The following is a 12,804-nucleotide window of genomic DNA, read 5'->3' as shown; positions in this document are numbered from 1 at the left end:
GCCCGGACACTTGCCTGATCTTCCACACCCTTCTATTCCTCTCCCGAGATCTAGCTAATGCTCGACCTGGTGGTCTCCTGCCTTCCTCCCTCCTAGTCCACCCACTGTCTTTCTCTTTCTCCCTGGCACTTTATCTTCTCTCATTCTGAGGTTCCTCTCTTTACTATCTATCTCTATCGTCTGATATTTTTCCTTGCTATACTCCCTCTCGTCCTCTCCTCTGCTTCTACTACTCTACCCTCTCCTCACTACTACCACTCCTCTCTCCAAACACCTACTACTCCCCTCAATGCACTACTACTCTCACCTCTATACACCCCTACTCTGTCTCCACACCACTCCTCGCACCTCCACTTTGCTAATACTCACACCTTCACAGTACTATCATGCCACCCTACATTCTCTTCAGTCACCCTCCTTTCACCCTTCCAGTCACTCTCTCAGTATACTACTGCGCCTTTTGCTCACACAGCTTATACTACACACACCATAGTACCACTTTCTCTCACCTGCCAAAACCTCACATTTTCTATAAACCACCTCCATGCTTAGTCACACTATCCTTCCTCTTTCTGGTCTCTTGGTACTCCACCTTCACCAAGCTCAGTCAAGCAACCCAAAATGTCCTGTTGCCTCTTTAATGTTCCACCCCTTCCATTTGTTTTCCTCTTTTGGTTCCCTTCAGCTAATTAATCCCAGCCCACGCCCACGGGAGGTGTTACAAGTGGGTAACAGCATAAAAGGGGTCATATTCCCCCACCCCTTTCTCGTATGTGGATCTGCTGGTGTTTGTCCATGGCATCCATCTCTCACCATAACCAGTTTATGTGAGGGTTTGCCAGGATAGTTTGTATGCCTGTGTTATATGGGGTCTGCGCTGTGGGCCTGTAGTAGGTAATAAGTATCTCTGTTTTCTTCAGGCTTTGAGCGCTGCATGGGTGAGTAAATCTCATGGACCGTAGCTCTCTACTGTCTCCTTCCTGGTCTGGCGACATGGTTGTTCCTTCACCGACAGGCATGTTGGTACTTGTAGTTCCCTACACGAAACCGAAAAACTGGCCAATATTGTGCGAGACAGTTAAGGGTGATCAACAGTGCTACTGCTCTCATACAAGCAGTCACAATGAGAGGAGATGTAAAGAGGGGCCTTCCCAAATGCCACTTTTCTCCTATGGGGTTTGGCTGGCTCTGGCTTTCACCCTGGTAGGCCTCTCATCCCCACGCTGAGAGGGTTCCCTATCCCCTCTGGACAGGGTTAGATTACATCCTGACCTTGATTAAAAAAACAAGAAAAAAGCTGAAATACTTGCTTTTTTGTGCGTTCAGTCTGGACGCACACAGGTCTGTATGGGCTGGTCCCCATATCTCTTCTATTTGCTGAAAGATCTCTTTGTCCAGCATCCAGTCGCTGGAGTCTGCTAGGTGTCTGGAATTCCAGTACGCTACTACATTTTGCGAACCTGGAAGATATTCCACCACTACTGATGTCCCTGACTCTAGGCAGAAGTTCCAGATGTCCTTGGCTAGTTCTGCAAATAACCTGGACTTCGTCCCTCCTAAATGATTGATGTCCCCGACTGCTGATATGTTGTCCATTTTCAGCAGGATACACAAATTCACTTTGTCTTTCGTAAATGCCTTGATCGCAAACGACCCGGCTAATAGTTCTAGACAATTGATGTGTAGTTTGAGTTCTTCCGAAATCCACTTGCCCCCTGTCTCTAGCTCTATCCAACGCGCTCCCCATCCTGCTCTGCTGGCGTCTGATTCTACCACCAGATCGAGACAGTTGTCAAATATGGCTTTCCCGTTCCAGGCGTCCATGTTCTGTAACCACCACTCTAGTTCCGTCTTTGATTCTACGCTACGTCTAGAGGTGCTAGTTGATGGTATTGTAAGCCCTGCTGTAGATATTTTATTTTCAGCCATTGAGGGCTCGATAATGTAGGGGTCCTGGGAATATCACTTGGATCGATACTGCTAGTAGCCCCATTACTCTTGCTATCGTCCGCAGGGAGACCACGGTTTTGGCGAGGCAAATCCTCATCTCTCTCTCTCTCTCTTTATATCCCTTATTTTTCTGGGTGGCAATTCTAGCGTCGCCTTCCTGGTATCTATGACGAATCCTAAAAAATCCATCCTCTTCGCTGGTATCCCTTCTGATTTCTCTTGATTCACTAGGAACCCTAGTGGCCTCAGGAGGTCTGTCACCCAGCTTGTCTGGTACTGGAGTTTTTCACTGCCGTTTGCCATCAGCAGAATGTCGCCCAGATATGTAATCATTCTTCTACCTTGCTCTCTTATTGCAGCGGCTATGGGCCTCATGAGTTTCGTGAATGCCCATGGTGCTGAGGCTAGCCCGAATGGCATTGTTGCAAATTGCCAGAATTCCCCTCCCCAGTCGAAGGCTAAAAAGGGGGTGGTCTTCCTCATGTACTGGTATCGTGCGATATGCATCTTTCAGACCTACCCTCGTGAGCCAGTCGCCCTGTCTGAGGGTGTCCCATAGCTGATGGATTCCTTCCATCTTGAAATGGTGGTATACCACCCAACTGTTAATGTTTCTCAAGTTTATTACGGGCCTTACTTTGTCCTTCCTGTGTACCAGGAACAAATTGCTTATAAACCTCGGTGTCATAATGCAGGGCTCTATCGTCCTTTTGTTCGCCAAACTTCGCAGCTCTGCGCCTAGTGTCTCCGTCTCTGCTAGCGATGAGTGTAATGGGTGGGGGGGTTGGGGTTTTGAGGATATCTCTGTAAATTCTAACTGCAGGCCTTTGACCATCTGCAGTACCCTGGCGTCGCTGGAAAGCGCGGGCCAATTCTCCCAAAATGTCAATGCTCACCCCCTCCCCCCACTGGCGGGTATGTGTGCTGTCTCACCTGTGGAGAAGTTCTGTCCTCTTCCCTGGCCTCTGGCTCTCCTTCCTCTTGGGAAACGGCCTCTTGGGGGAAAGAAGGCATCCTGCTGCCTGTTTTCCCAATAGTGGGCCCTGTTGTTCTGAGGACTCCTTATGGTCTGGTAGCGACCGGTCGCTCGGCCTCGGTCCCAACCGGTCCCAGCAAAAACTCTACTGGGGAATATTTTCTTTATTGAGGCCTGTGCCTTCTCCAATGAGGTGTAGGTTCCAACGAACCTCCCCATTTCCTTCCCGAAGGTTTCTCCAAATAGCAGTCCTTGGGTTGCTTCGCCCGCCTCGTAGGACACTAGGTCTCCTAGCTTGGGGTCTATTTTAAGAAGCAGTGCTCTTCTGCGCTCAGATGAGATGGCGCAATTAGCATTACCCTGGAGGCAAACCACCCTCTGAGCCCACTTGGCGAGCACCTCTGGGTCCACTTCTTCCCCTGTATCTTTTGCTCGTTCCGCTAGGTCCTCGATTTTTGCTAGCAGTCCTGCTAGATCAAGCACTTTTTCTTGGCAACTTTGCCAGGATCGGTTGATCCCTTTTTTGGGATCCCTGGTGGTCTTTGACACAAAAGCCAACATTTTCGGATCAAGCTCCGGTGCTTCCGCTACCTTTCCTGGTAGTTCAAGCTTAGGGCATTCTGCTCTCATCCTCTGCAGCACCTCTTTCTCTGGAGCTTTACGTAGCCTGTGGGTCATATATTGAGTGATCCTGGGTGATGGCAGCCATTCTGAAGACTTCGGATTTTGGAGGTCCTCCGGCTGGAACATATCTGAAGTCCCTTCTTCATTCTCTATGTTATTGAGTTTCTTCAACTTTTTCCTAGGTGGAGGTTGTATTTTCTCTTTCTCCTCCTTATTCTCCTCCACCGAGGACCAGGGGGACCCTGTGGGTTCCTCTTCGGAGAATTGCTCTACCTTTCCCATATTATCTTCCCCTGGGTATTATCTTCCCCTTGAGGCTCGGCACTCCCGACTTCCGAATGAATGTGTCTCTCAATTTCTGGAACACGTCGGTAGCCTCAGCGGCCTTCAGTTTCACCCCGCCCATGTGGCCCTGGGGGATAAGAAGAGTTCTTGCTCTTCCGGGCCTTCTTACACCCCTGTGGGTCCTCTGGAACGACCCTTGTGGATGTGCTTTTTTTTGGTAAGGTGCTCATCTCGTTCTGGCTCAGGTATGACTCAATTGTTTCTAGTCTCTCCTGGAGGGTTCTCACCCCCTGAGCCACTGCCGCTATTAGTGAGTCCCCCAGCACTTCTTTGAAGCTATAGGCCAGATCCTCTGGATAGGCTTCTTCTTGCTCCTCCTAGCTCCATTCAAAATCTGTCATTCTTTGTGCTGGTAAGTGCCTTTCAATTCCTTTTCGGGTGTAGTGGCACATCCACTACTCAATTTATAATGTAGTTGAGGATACACCTAGATCTGCAGAGCAGACTTCTGAAACTCGCCCTCTTTGCTCCTACCCGTCAGCTTGCTATGAGCAGAGTCAATTACATTTTCTTTATTCTTGAACTCAGGGCTTCTGATGTAGAAATTCCCGATCTGCGGGAGTATGGCACACTTTTTCACTTATATTCACTATCCAGAAAGATTCTAATCATTCCGGTGGTCTGCGCGAATTCAAGCGTTATGATCCGCTTGATTGCGTATTGAAGTCCCTCCTTCGCGAGTGTGGGGGATTGTCCCCTTCCAATGAGCTCTCTGCTCTTATTTTATTGCCTGAGAGCCACCTTGTGCTTGCGGCGGTACGGCTCCACCCCCACGAGGGTCGGGGCTGCTCTGCGCCTACGCGGTGTGTGCGCGACTGCGGCTCCCTCAAAGGCGGGGGCTCGTCTCGAATGCAGAGGAGGCCGGATAATGTCATGATCTCTGCTTCCAAAAGATCAGGACTTGCCCGACTCCCTTGGAAGCAGACCCATAACCCCGGTTCCGAGTGCCAGCCAGTCCCAATTGGGACCTTTTGGACCCTGTCCTGGCGCCAGTGGCACCAGGCTCATAAAGATGCCCAGTCCCAGCGCTGGAAGCGCCGGGCTCATAATGCTTGGGTGGACTTACCTGCAGCAGACCATGCTGCTTACTTACCTGCCAGTTGAACCCCTGATCCTCTTCTGTTTGGGACTACTTTTCCTGTTGGGTGGGGCAGGAGCCACTCCCTAGGTTCAGAACACTGGAACTCTTCTGGAAAGCAGGAACTCTTTTCTTACCTAGGCGTGGCTGTGGAAGGAGACCTCTAAGCACTACAGGAGGCTATTTAAACCACACCCGATGGATGAATCTTGCTTTGCGTTATTCTGCATTCTCTGCAGCAGAACGCTCATCGTGTCTTCTGCTTCTGATCCTGGGCCTAAGGGAACAAAGGCTTACCATCCTGGAATCCAGTCTTCAGCAGCACCTGTAAAGACAAAGAAAGAACAGGTTAGCACTACGGTCTTCAGTGGCAGCGCATCTCTTACCTGGTCCATCGGCTGTTAACAATCGCCTCGCGCTGCACTCCGGCATCTGAAAGACAAAGGCTTACCTACTCTTCGCATGCTCCGGAGGTCTTCGCACTGCATTCCGGCATCTGAAAGACAAAAGCTTACCAGCTCTTCGCACGCTCCGGAGGCCTTCGGCGCTGCATCCCACATCTGAAAGACAAAAGAAGGTGCGTTTAAAGACATTGGGCAACTTTATTACTCACGTGCCATTACTCCTTCCCACGTCGAATCCAGTGGGTATTCCAGCACCCTTCAGCTTCTCTAAAGCTCCGAACTTGTACCTTCAAGTAAAAGGGACAGTTAGTGCGCATCGTGAAGCAGGCTACAAGCGCTTACTTACGTGCTTCCAGGCGCTTCCATTCCTCACGCGGGTTCGATCCTCAACTCTCATCAGCCCGCCATCGCCGGAACCCTGCAAAACAAGAGATATCATTACAAAAGACTTTTAAGACATTTGAAGTGCCCAGAACTTACCGTTCGTGCAGTTAACGACGGACAGCAGTCCTCTGAGGTCAAGAGGCCTGCGCCCTTATCCAGTGAAGAAACTGGTTACGGCACCCTGCCCCGAGGCAGATGGAGAGCTCGGCGTTCACTTACCTAAGGTGAGGGTGTTAACCTTTGGGGTTCTACAGGAGAAGAGAAAGGGAAGAGGAGAGAGGCACCCAATAACCCCAGTTCATTAATCCCATATTTTCTATCTGTAGACATATTACTCTTCGAGTCAGACATACAGTGCACAGAGGTCCAGCCCAAAGAGCCAACCGTGTGTTACACATCACCTTTGAAGATACGGCATTCACCCAGTCAAGACCGGCGCCTCTGCGGGAATCAGGTGAGCGTTACAGATAACCCCAAGAGTGCCGGTAATGCAACACAGGGCCGCCGCCACTTATGTAATAACACTTAACGCGCATGTGCTGCGCGCCCCTAGACTTAGATCCCTGTTACAGGTGATGCGCGCGTGCGCTACTGTGATGTAGTAAATAGCCTTTCTGACTCGCGGTAATTCACTAATACCGTCTAACATTACTGACATCCCCTGTGCATGCTACTGCTATGTGATCAATAGCTTTTGACCACACGGTAACGCATAGTAAATCGCTAATAACTTCCACCATTACACTGCTAGAAATGGAGGTACTTATCTGCTTGGAGAGCAGGAAAAGAAAAGGGGGAGAACAGGAAGTGAAAGGACTAAGGTCACGTGGACAAGACATTGGGACTACAGTTGACCTGGGACAGAAGGGAAATGTAATTTTGTTTTAAAAAGTTTAAAAAAATATGTTTTTCTCCAGATGGAACGTTTTAAAAATGGTTTATTGTTGAAACAGCTGGAGACAGGAATAAAATGGAAGATGAAGCATAATGCTTGCCTCAGTCTTGACATAGAATCCCATGGCTAGAAGAGACTGGAGACTACCCTTGGCACAACAAGCCTATTAAAAATCTGAGGATTGTAATGGGGATATCTCTTACCTTGGAAAAACTATTTCAAACAATGGCCATAAACTGCTTCTTTGCACCCAAGTTCGGACATACACACAATTCATGCACAGGACACTTGCCATCATCACATCCGTCAGTACTTTCAAGATTGGAATATGCCAAAAGTTGATACATAAACTTGCCAGACTGCATTGTGAACCTTTCCATGACAGGCCCCTACTGAGACTGAACAGATGGACATGCATCACATACAGGCACTCTGGACCCTTTACTGGCTTTCAATTAACAGCATGATCCATTTCAGAACACACTGCATCACTCACTGAACCTTTCACAGCAGAGCCCCAAAATGTCACCTCAAAGTATTTCTTGTCATTTGCCTCAGGCGAGATGATCCAAATAATCTTGTCTGATGATCCAACAAGGAAGCCCTAGTAGAGGATTCATGTCACCACTGCCCATTAGTGAAGTCATTTGCATTTATGCTAACTGACTTTTCGAACACCATGCCAAGGTGACTTTGTAGACTCGAGGACTGGCTGCTCTTCCAGAAACTCCTTAAATGGCTGCTTGCTAGGCGACAACAGGGACAACTGTGCTAGTGTGGATTTGTTGCATAACATAATCCAATGAATCCATACTATAACCTACCAAGACCTAATGTGAGCTAGACCCATGACAATAAAGGGATTAGCATGCGTCAAGGAAATCCAACCCACAACTTGACATGTGCCAGGCCTGTCACACCCACCCAAGTTTAAAAACCTTATAAGAGCAGGAATTGAAATGATCACAAACCTAGCCAACAAAAGCATGTTTTTTATTAAATCCGATACAAGTAGTCCCACATGATCACAAAAGAAGCACAAAAGCCTTATTCAAAAATGATATAAAGGTGCAAGCAGCCACATGCATACTTGCATATCCAGCCATCACCCCACTACTTCGTTCATTTGCCATATTTTTCCTTACAGTACACCAACTTGACAAAACGCACACCAGATGCTGGTATGCTTGAAAAGCTCCCTACATCCAAACTCATAACCAGAATCTCTACTCCACGTTACCTAACACACCACAATAGAGCCAGCTACACACAATCAATGCTACCAAGGCATAACTCATTAGCAAAAAACATAGCATAGCAGGATTAGACCACAGGTTCTCCTTAGTCAACATTACTAATACACATGATGCCAATGTTAGGTGTGTGTGCTAGACAAAGTACAGGTGCAGTGTGGTGACATAGTAAAGGCCTACACAATCTGATTCGCAAACGTTGATTAAAAAAAGGGTCCCTTCAAAGTTTTTTTCTCCAACAAATCTTTATTGGCAAGTAGCAAAATTTCAATCGGACCATTATCCCAGAACATCATATATTGCATTAATAACAAGATATGGATTTTGGAAAAGTGACATTTTTCGTAAGGAATATTTAATCCAAGCCCCTCCCATTTCTCACCCCTCCTTTCAAATGTTGCTGTTTTCTATAATACAGCGTTCCAAAATATTTCTGAGAAGCTAAGTGGACCTGTAAATTAGGTGCCAGCATAGCAACTGTACCAAAGGAAAATAAAAAGATGAGACAGAATGTTGGGATGAAAGTAATATCCCAGACATGAGAGGAAATATAAGTTAAGAAAAGCCATTAAACACGAGACTGAACCTACACCAAAGGCCAAAGGTACAGATCGTAAGCCGATCACACTATCATTCCCACCATATCCATTCACTGAGAGATAAACAATGAACAGCAAGGAACACATATATACTCTGTGAGTAATATTACTTTTCGTCTTGGTTATTGAACCCTTGGCAATTGCTTTAAGACAAAATCAAGACATTAAGGGGATTGGAATTCAGGGGGCAGAACAAAAGATCTGGTTTTATGCAGACAATCTATTGTTGGTTATTAGGGATCTGAATGTTTCCCTGCTAACATTCTTGGACATTTTGAGTAGGTTTTATGAAGTGGCAGGATACAAGATTAATTGTTCTAAGTCTGAGGTTATGCCACTGACGTTTGCTTTTGATAGATCTTTTATCTCATCGTTGGGCTTTCAGTGGTGTGAGAAGAGGATGAAATATCTTGGTATATGGCTCACTCCACGCATTGATAACATAGTTGAGGAGAACAAGAATGAGCTGTGTAGGGATTTTAAAATGAGTTTGGAAAGATGGTCCTTGCTTAAGTTATCATTGTGGGGTAAAGCGAATGCATTGAAAATTACTGTTTCACCTAGAATTAATTATGTACTTAGTATGCTTCCGTTGGAAATTAAATCCTCTTTCTGGATTACCTGGTTCAGTCGTTCATATGGGATAAGAAGCCCCCGAGGTTACAGCTGTGGAAGCTTCAACTCCCATTGGAAAAAGGGGGTCTAGGATTACCCAATTTTCGAGCTTATCATTTGGCTTTTTACATGTCAGTTCATTATTCCATTTCTTAAAGAAGAATCAGATGACTGGGTTATTGCAGAGGCAGGGCTGGCTGGGCCACTTCTACCGAGGGCGGTCTTTACCACGACAAGCTTTACGGGTAGGAGAAATCCCATTACGGAGTTCTTAAGGAAGAGTTGGAAACAGCTTTGAGTATTTAGGAGCAGATGCTTTATGATCACCGAATACTTCAATATGGATGAATGCTGCAGTTAAAGAAAAAGGAAAGGTGTTGTTTTGGGCAGATTGGTTTTTGGATGGTGTGTGCTGGATTGGAGATTTATGGCAGAATGGAAAATGGATTTCGGGGACTGAAGTTTGTGTGAAATGGAACATTGAGAATTTTTCGGAATCTGATTACCAATGCTTTTCTTCAAACGTCTAAAGTAAGATGGGAAGAGGTTGTGAATATTTATATGTTGACAGCTGATGCGAGACCAGGTGAAAGAGGAATTGCAAGTAGAGTGTACAAACATTGTTTCAAAATATAAAGAGAATGTGAAGCTAAGGGGAGAATGGAGGTTGACATTGATTTGGACTTTAAAACTATGATTTTGGGAAGTAATGATTTACTGGATGATCTTAATATGTCAAAAAGGAAATCCTTGTTCAGGGGGGCATTAATCGGTAAAAGAATGATATTTCGCAATTGGAAATCATCAGCTTTGCCGCTGTCACCTGATTGGATCTCTGAGATGAGTTCTCTTGCAGATATGGAAATGGTAATTTTCAGGAGACAAAAGAAGCTGAAAGTTTTTGAGAATATATGGAGAAGATTTCTTGAAGTCTACTAGGTCTTTTATTATTTTATCTATATGTGGGGTTATTATGTTCATTTAAATTAATTTAATTAAGTTTCATTAAGTTTCATTATCTGTTTGGTTTTTATTTGTAATTGTATAGCTTTGTGTCTTTGTAAATGGTTTAACTTTGAATAAAGAATAAAAAAAAGAAAGATGCCAGACAATTAACTAGTAATCACACATTAAGAGTTAACTTAGCATAAACAAGCGAGTAGGTCCCAAGCGACAGGGAGCACTTTAGGCAATAGAGTGAGCACTCGTTCGATAGAGCAAGCAGTAACAGATCCAGACAACATGCATGATGCACTAGCATTTATGCTAGCTCCCTTCAACATGAAACAGATAGTAGCCAACAAAATAAACAGACAAATAAGTGCATTTATAGGTAGGCCTCAAGCCACGTAAGGGATGGCAAAAACAGAATAACAGAGACAGAAGTTAGCCCTAACCAGATATACATGCAAACACAGATGTCAGTAAAGACCATAAAGAAATGAGAAACACTCTGTAGTTATATGAGTGTACAGTAGAAACACCAATGTGTAGGGAATGTAACACTATATATGGGATACATTACTCACCGTAATAGTATTTCTGATGCTTGAATCTGCTTAGATTCACATGCTATCCATAGGCCAACATCTAGTGGTAGCTGCAGAATATTACATTTTTTGTTTTCCAAACTCGAAAAGAGACATCGACAGAGCGTGCAGTAATACTATCCCCAGTGTGACGTCCACTGCACCCATGGTCCTTCAGGCATCGAGGTCCCTCAGATTGCTTTGTTAAGTGTAACGTGAGTACAGATGTAATAAAGCAGATAGGAGTAGATAAAGCCAGAAAACATCCATGCACCTTCTACTCCACAGGCAAAGAAGGGTGGACGCATGTAAACCTAAGCAGATACAAGCATCAGAAATACAATTATAGTGAGTAATGTATCCCTTCTGAGGCTTGTGGATCTGCTTAGATCGCATGCTATGCATAGATTAGCGAGCAGTGTCGGGAGAAGGTGGTGGGTTGTGAGAAGGTACAGCGGCAAATAGATGTTTTAGCAACGCTTGTCCCACCTGTGAATCTGCCTTAGAATGTGTGTCAATTCAGTAGTGCTGAGTAGAAGTATGTATGGAGCTCCATGTAGCTGCTTTGCAAATGGCGTCCAGCGGGACGTTTGCAATAAAGGCCAAAGTAATTCCTGTACCCCTGGTAGAGTGAGCACTTCTTGTGAAAGCAGAGTTTTGCTTGATAGAGGGTGGCAGAGCTGTATGCATTTCACTATCCATCTGGAGATGGTGTTTTTTGAAACGTGATCCCATCCCTGCCAGATGCGATGTAGACAAACCCTTGGTCTCTTTTTCATAGCGGTTTTGTTTTGTTTACATAGTAAAAAAACTGCTTTCCTTAAATCTATTATATGGAGGTTTTTCCTCAGCTGAGCTTGAAGGGTTTTGAAAAAAGCGGGTAGTTCAATGGACTGGTTGACATGGAACTTAGATATGAACTTAAGGTGAAAACCTAGGGTGTTGTTCTTGGTACCAACTTGTCTTTGTGGATAATATAGAAATGGTCTTGCATTGACAACACTTGTAGTTCACTGACTCTTCTTATGGAGGTGATGGCCACCAGAAAAGACAGTTTATGTGTTGGGTGTTTAAGACTGCATTTTTGCATAGGCTCAAAGGGGGGCCCAATGAGCTTTGCGAGTTCCACATTTAGATCCCACCCTGGAGGCGGGTTTGAAATGGGGTGTAAATCCTTTTTACTCCCTCCATGAATGCTTGAATGATGGGAACTTTCAACCAGGACACCTTACTTTGAGAAGTGGTGTACACGGATAGAGCCGCTAGGTGAACCTTGATGGAGTTGAATACTAGAGTGGAGTCTAGTAAGTGGAGCATGTAATTAAGAATGTGTGATGGCATACATTCGATCGGGTTTACCTTCTTTGACTGGCACCATATCACAAATCATTTCCATTTGTTAGAATAACAGTGTCTGGTGTTTGGTTTGCGTGCCTCCTTGAGGATTTCCATACACCTTTGAGGTCGTTTTAAATGGTTAAACTCTATGACTTCAGGAGCCACGCTGCCAAGTTCATGGATTGAGGATGTGGTTGTAAAGTCCCCCCCCCCCCGTGTTCAGTGAGCATGTTGGCGGGGCACAGGAGTTTTATTGGATCGCACATCGGCAGTTTGCACAGATGCAGGAACCAAGGTTGTCTTGCCCACATAGGAACAACCAGGATTAGCGTCACTTGTTCCAGGTGCAACTTGTTCACTACCCTGCTCAGTAGCGGTGTTGGGGGAAAAGCGTAGGCACATTTCCGTGACCAACTCATCCACAGGCGTTTCCCTTGGATCCAGTTTGGGGAATCCTGGTTGCAAAGTCTGGGCATTGTGTGTGTTTGGCTTGTGGCAAACAAGTCTAAGGGAGGATCGCCCCAGAGGAAGAGAATATAGTCCGAAATATTTCTGCTGAGCTGCCACTTGTGCTCTCCAGGTAGAGGATCTCTCTTAATAAGTCTACCAGAGAATTGAGTTCCCCTGGAACATGTACAACATTAAGAACATGTTCCTCTTGAGTGCCCACTTCCACATTTCTGTGCTAGCCTGGAGACAGACTTGGTGACTGTGTCCCCTCCCTGCTTGTTTATGTAAAACATGGCAGTGGTGCCGTCTGTGAGGATTTGTACTGTGTCCTGACAGATGTGCTTGGAAAGCTTGTAGGGTTTTC

At 45.6% G+C, this 12,804-nt stretch overlaps 1 protein-coding gene across 4 annotated transcripts in view; it reads right to left on the bottom strand.

Annotated features, from left to right (window-relative positions):
• LOC138514122 (protein NEDD1-like) overlaps positions 1-12,804 on the bottom strand; it is a 1,166,279-nt gene that overhangs the window by 338,429 nt on the left and 815,046 nt on the right. The window lies entirely within an intron of this gene.

This window comes from Ambystoma mexicanum, chromosome 12 (genome assembly GCF_040938575.1).
Source record: "Ambystoma mexicanum isolate Mex_15411 chromosome 12, UKY_AmexF1_1, whole genome shotgun sequence".
Taxonomy (NCBI): Eukaryota; Metazoa; Chordata; class Amphibia; order Caudata; family Ambystomatidae; genus Ambystoma; species Ambystoma mexicanum.
Note: the sequence above shows the minus strand (reverse complement) of the source record. Positions and strands in the feature narration are given on the sequence as shown.